Source organism: Schistocerca nitens, chromosome 3 (assembly GCF_023898315.1).
Source record: "Schistocerca nitens isolate TAMUIC-IGC-003100 chromosome 3, iqSchNite1.1, whole genome shotgun sequence".
Lineage (NCBI taxonomy): Eukaryota > Metazoa > Arthropoda > Insecta > Orthoptera > Acrididae > Schistocerca > Schistocerca nitens.
The window spans coordinates 419,364,867-419,371,569 of record NC_064616.1 but is presented as its reverse complement, the minus strand read 5'-3'; the positions used below and the strand labels follow the sequence as shown (position 1 = coordinate 419,371,569).

At 42.2% G+C, this 6,703-nt stretch overlaps 1 pseudogene; it reads right to left on the bottom strand.

Moving 5' to 3' along the window:
- Positions 1-4,455: 4,455 nt before the first annotated feature.
- LOC126250163 (5S ribosomal RNA) lies at positions 4,456-4,573 on the bottom strand (annotated as a pseudogene).
- Positions 4,574-6,703: the final 2,130 nt, after the last annotated feature.

Here is a 6,703-nt window from a genome sequence, read left to right as displayed (position 1 = left end):
AACACTTGGTTCAAGAATCATAAAAGAAGGTTGTATACATGGAAGAAGCCTGGAGGTACTGACAGGTTTCAGATAGATTATATAATGGTAAGACAGAGATTTAGGAACCAAGTTTTAAATTGTAAGACGTTTCCAGGGGCAGATGTTTACTCTGACCACAATCTATTGGTTATGAACTGTAAATTAAAACTGAAGAAACTGAGAAAAGGTGGGAATTTAAGGAGATGGGACCTGGATAAACTGAAAGAACCAGAGGTTGTACAATGTTTCAAGGAGAGCATAAGGGAACAATTGACAGGAATGGGGGAAGGAAATACAGTAGAAGAAGAATGGGTAGCTTTGAGGGATGAAGCAGTGAAGGCAGCAGAGGATAAAGTAGGTAAAAAGACGAGGGCTAGTAGAAATCCTTGGGTAACAGAAGAAATATTGAACTTAATTGATCAAAGGAGAAAATATAAAAATTCAGTAAATGAAGCAGGCAAAAAGGAATACAAACGTCTCAAAAATGAGATCGACAGGAAGTGCAAAATGGCTAAGCAGGAATGGCTAGAGGACAAATGTAAGGATGTAGAGGCTTGTCTCACCAGGGGTAAGATAGATACTGGCTAGAGGAAAATTAAAGAGACCTTTGGAGATAAGAGAACCACTTGTATGAATATCAAGAGCTCAGATGGAAACCCAGTTCTAAGCAAAGAAGGGAAAGCAGAAAGGTGGAAGGAGTATATAGAGGGTCTATACAAGGGCGATGTACTTGAGGACAATATTATGGAAATGGAAGAGGATGTAGATGAAGATAAAATGGGAGATATGATACTGCGTGAAGAGTTTGACAGAGCACTGAGAGACCTGAGTCGAAACAAGGCCCCGGGAGTAGACAACATTCCATTAGAACTACTGACAGCCTTGGGAGAGCCAGTCCTGACAAAACTCTACCATCTGGTGAGCAAGATATATGAGACAGGCGAAATACCCTCAGACTACAAGAAGAATATAATAATTCCAATCTCAAAGAAAGCAGGTGTTGACAGATGTGAAAATTACCGAACTATCAGTTTAATAAGTCATGGCTGCAAAACAATAACACGAATTCTTTACAGACGAATGAAAAAACTAGTAGAAGCCGACCTCGGGGAAGATCAGTTTGGATTCTGTAGAAATATAGGAACACGTGAGGCAATATTGACCCTACGACTTATCTTAGAAGCTAGATTAAGGAAAGGCAAACCTACGTTTCTAGCATTTGTAGACTTAGAGAAAGCTTTTGACAATGTTGACTGGAATACTCTCTTTCAAATTCTGAAGGTGGCAGGGGTAAAATACAGGGAGCGAAAGGCTATTTACACCTTGTACAGAAACCAAATGGCAGTTATAAGAGCCGAGGGACATGAAAGGGAAGCAGTGATTGGGAAGGGAGTGAGACAGGGTTGTAGCCTCTCCCCGATGTTATTCAATCTGTATATTGAGCAAGCAGTGAAGGAAACATAAGAAAAATTCGGAGTAGGTATTAAAATCCATGGAGAAGAAATAAAAACTTTGAGGTTTGCCGATGACATTTTAATTCTGTCAGAGACAGCAAAGGACTTGGAAGAGCAGTTGAACGGAATGGATAGTGTCTTGAAAGGAGGATATAAGATGAACATCAACAAAAGTAAAACGAGGATAATGGATTGTAGTCGAATTAAGTCGGGTGATGCTGAGGGAATTAGATTAGGAAATGAGACACTTAAAGTAGTAAAGGAGTTTTGCTATTTGGGGAGCAAAATAACTGATGATGGTCGAAGTAGAGAGGATATAAAATGTAGACTGCCTATGGCAAAGAAACCGTTTCTGAAGAAGAGAAATTTGTTAACATCGAGTATAGATTTAAGTGTCATGAAGTCGTTTCTGAAAGTATTTGTATGGAGTGTAGCCATGTATGGAAGTGAAACGTGGACGATAAATAGTTTGGACAAGAATAGAATAGAAGCTTTCGAAATGTGGTGCTACACAAGAATTCTGAAGATTAGATGGGTAGATAACATAACTAATGGGGAGGTATTGAATAGAATTGGGGAGAAGAGGAGTTTGCGGCACAACTTGACTAGAAGAAGGGATCGGTTGGTAGGACATGTTCTGAGGCATCAAGGGATCACCAATTTAGTATTGGAGGGCAGCGTGGAGGGTAAAAATCGTAGAGGGAGACCAAGAGATGAATACACTAGGCAGATTCAGAAGGATGTAGGCTGCAGTACGTACTGGGAGATGAAGAAGCTTGCACAGGATAGAGTAGCATGGAGAGCTGCATCAAACCAGTCTCAGGACTGAAGACCACAACAACAACAACAACAACAACTTACTTACTCATCTACCTCTTTAAACTTTAGAATGCTGCCGCTAGTTTCGTCTCTTTAAATTTATTTATTACCGAAAACATAGTTTCTCTCTGTCGAATCCCATATTCCGACCTGTCATTCAAAAACGGTACGTATTCTGCTAAATCGGCTATGATTGCTCGATGCAGCTCTACTAGCCGCATCCGTAGACACTTTGTTCATATTAATCGGCCAAAGTATTGCCGAGATATTAGCTTTTGAACTTTCATAAATTTACAACTTTTAAACTATTATATATTTTTGTGGCCCGTCAAGATAATTTAGCTTTACTATTTTTCTGTCCATGAGTGCCAACTCGCACCTCCGTGTCACTCTTAGTTCTGATTTTAACAATTTTTCTCTGGCATGTAAATTCCTCCAAGAGCGCCAACACGGCTATATGCTCTCCTGCCAAGCGTCCACTCGGGTTTTTCCAACGCCGCGTACACGCTAGCCGCTTCCCACGGCCCCGTAGCAACCGCCAGCCACGTGCTCTACGGCTGGAAACTACCGCTCTAATCTCACCCCACAACTTGTAGGCTCACAAAGTTCAGTCGTGGTCAGAACACTGTTATGTGTAGATGGGGCTGCATTGTGCTGGAACTAAGTGAATTCGAACACTGGCAAATTGTTGTTTGTATCGTGGATGCTTCCCAAACCAAGGTAGCCGAAGTGCCTGATGTTTTAAGAGGCACCATATTGAAGATTTATACCGCATACAGGGAAATTGGAAAAACATCATTCGCTAAATAAATGTTGAGTGATCGTGACAGACGGTCTTAGAAGACGAATGTGACGTAAAATACGAGAGCGACAGCTGCAAAAGTCACTGCAGTATTGAATGTCGCAATCGTGTACCCTGTCAGCACCAAAACAACACGAAATAAGGTCCGTAAGGTGGGAACTGCAGAGCGAACTGGAATTCCAAAACTACACATTAATAATGCTAATGCCAGTAACAGATTTGTTACAAAAGCCGTACAACCTATACCAAGGCACAATGGAAGAAATCTATTTGGTCGAATGAGTCTTGTTGTTCACTGTTTCCGACTTCTGGCTGAGTTTACGACCCTAAAGTGAAACAAGGCGGAGGTTCGGTGATGATTTAGGCAGAAATATCGTGATATTCCAGGGCAGCCATCGGTACTTTGCAAGGTCGTATTACTTCCAAAGATTATGTGACCAATTTTGCTGATCAGGTCCATTTCAAGGTCAGTGTTAGCTCCGCAATAGTAGTGCTTTGTTCCAAGACGACAGGGCTCCTGTTCGAGCAGCTCTTATCGTCGGGACGGGTTTTGTGTGCACGAGGATGAACTGTCGCATCTCCCCGGGATACCACAGCAAGCAGGTCTCAGTATTATTGAGCCTTTGTGGTCTACTTTGGAGAGAAAGGAGTGTGTTCGCTAACTACTTCCACTGTCGTTACCTGAACTTGCTTTTATTTTACAGGAAGAACAGTATAAGCTTCCCTTGAAAACCATACAGGAGCTATATTTATCCGTCCCGAGATGATTGAAAGCTGTTTTGAATGCCAACAGTTTTCCTACAGCATATTAGGCACGGCAGTTCGTCACGTTTTTGGTGTTTACATGTTTTTGTCTACTCCCTGTGTGTCACTTGGTGAATTATGTTTTGTGGACATTAGGTCGTAGTCGAACGCATATTTCTGTGCCCAACGTTTAGTCTCCTAATGTTGGAGATATCATCAGAGGCTAGAAGGACCCACTCAAGAAGAAGAATTATTATTGCGTAACCACACAACGGTCGGGTCGTGACGTCATCAGATCGCTGCCTAAGGTAGCAGAGTCGCGCCGACGTGTCGTCTGGAAAACACAGGAAAGTCATCAGTAGCAGGTAATGGATTTCTCTCACTCAACCACCAGATTCTTTTCTCCGCTACTAGCACTCCGTCTTCAGGCCACAAGTAGGCCATCGGGACCATCCGACCGCCGTGTCAACCTCAGCTAAGGATGCCGATAGAAAGGGCGTGTGGTCAGCACACCGCTCTTCCGGTCGTTATGATGGTTTTCGTTGAACGGAACCGCTACCATTCGGTCGAGTAGCTCCTCAATTGGTATCACGAGGCTAAGTGCACCCCGAAAAATGGAAACAGCACATGGCGGCCCAGATGGGCACCCATCCAATTGCCGGCCACGCCCAACAGCGCTTAACTTCGGTGATCTGACGGGAACCGGTGTATCCACTGCGGCAAGGCCGTTGCCTTCCTCTACTAAAGTTTTATCAAAATCCAGTCAATACTGTGTTAGGATACAAAGAAAATCCTTGAAATATCAAAAGCACAAAAATAATTTTAACAGAAAAGAAGAGCAACTGAAAGTAGACAAGTTGTGAGCTTTATGTTAAACAAAGCAAACAGCCCAACTCATTCCACTACAAGTTCCATAAGGCTTATCGGTGCGAGTTCTCGATCTTAGCCGCTAGGTCTGAGGTGCCTTGTCACGGTCTGTGCGGCTCCCCCCGTCAGAGGTTCGAGACATCCCTCGGGCATGTGTGTGTGGTTTGTATATAGCGTAAGTTACTTTAAGTTAGATTAAGTAGTGTGTAGGCTTAGGGACCGATGCCCTCAGCAGTTTGGTCCCATAAGATCTTACCACAAATTTCCAAAAATTTTTTTCGATCTTAGGGGCGGTATGATGACGCCGCAATAAGGCTATTGAGTGGATTCATTTCAGCTTGCTGAGCTTGTTGAAGTTGGAACCTTGTATCTGAGTCTTCATAGTCTCTATGTCTGCAACATTAGTAGATGAAACTTTAGGCACAGAAATGTACCTTGGACTTCAGCCTAATGCTCAAAAAACAGAATTTACCAGGGATGCAAATACTGACCGTGAAAAAATGCAAGATATGTCACTTTTGGTACAACATAAGTTATTTCAATAAGAAATGTGAATCTCACGGGTAGCAATGCACCGTATTCATCAACGAACGATACTGTTTATTTTGTTCCTTGTGAGCTCTAAAGGAAGTAAATGCTATTCTTTTGCTGCAAAGTGCTCTCAGCTCGTAACTGGTCCATAAAGTAGGACTGCGGAAGGAAGGAAAATTAAGAGTCTGACGTCTCATCGAGATCGTTATGAGCCACAGCGCAAGGTCGATTTGAGCAAGGAGAAGAAAGGACATTGCATGGATCCTTTTCAAGGGAACTACCCTGGCATTTGCCTTAAGCGGTTTAGGACAACCACAGAAAACCTAAATTTTGATGGTCGGAAGGTGATATTAACTGCCACCCTCCTAGTGCGAGTCTGGTGTGTACCACTCCGCCATCTCGCTGGGTAAGAACTGCAAGCAGTAACACGTCTGCTTGTGGTAGGAAGGAAGTGAAAGAGGTTCTAACTGACCATCACCTTACTGCGAGGTTATAAGAGACTTAATACTAGCTCAGAGTAGGCAAGGATATCTATCGGAATATTTTGGACACTGTTGTATTCAGACTATCCCAAGCGCCATAATTAAGCTTTACTTTGTACTGTAACCTTTCAGACACCATATTCAGCAAGTATGCTCTAATTTCTTCAATACGCTTAGCTTTCGGACGCTTGTGTAAGAAGTCCTTCTCAGTAGTAGGAACGCGACTCTGGAACAACCTCCCGCATTATATTATAGAGCTAAATAACATCTCCAGCTTCAGAAGAAAGGTAATGAAATATCTACTAAAGCAACAATAAGATTCCCATTATCCCTGTACGCACTCGTTACCCTTGTACAGCCCTCTTTACAAACTTATCTCATTTCCCAGTATTCTTAGCCAACGTAGTCTCCTTAAATTTTCTTTTCCCAGAACTCGCTATATCAGAAAAGATGTATTTTGTGGACCCGTAAATACTTCTTTTATCTGCCACTATCATTATTGTTATTAATGATACAATTATTGTCATTATTATTATTATTACTATTGTATTATTTTAAGTTGTTAATGTTACTACTTTTATCACTATTAGTGGTTGCAGTTGCAGTAGTACAAGTAATGCCAGAATTAATTTCGTTACTTCATAGACAGTATAATTTTCTTACTGCAGACACTAAAATCATATTAATACTGGTTGTCATGTTAAAACTACTATCTTCTTAGGTAGCTATGATGTACACTCCTGGAAATTGAAATAAGAACACCGTGAATTCATTGTCCCAGGAAGGGGAAACTTTATTGACACATTCCTGGGGTCAGATACATCACATGATCACACTGACAGAACCACAGGCACATAGACACAGGGGTTAGACACTGGACTCGCATTCGGGAGGACGACGGTTCAATCCCGCGTACGGCCATCCTGATTTAGGTTTTCCGTGATTTCCCTAAATCGCTCCAGGCAAATGCCGGGATGGTTCCT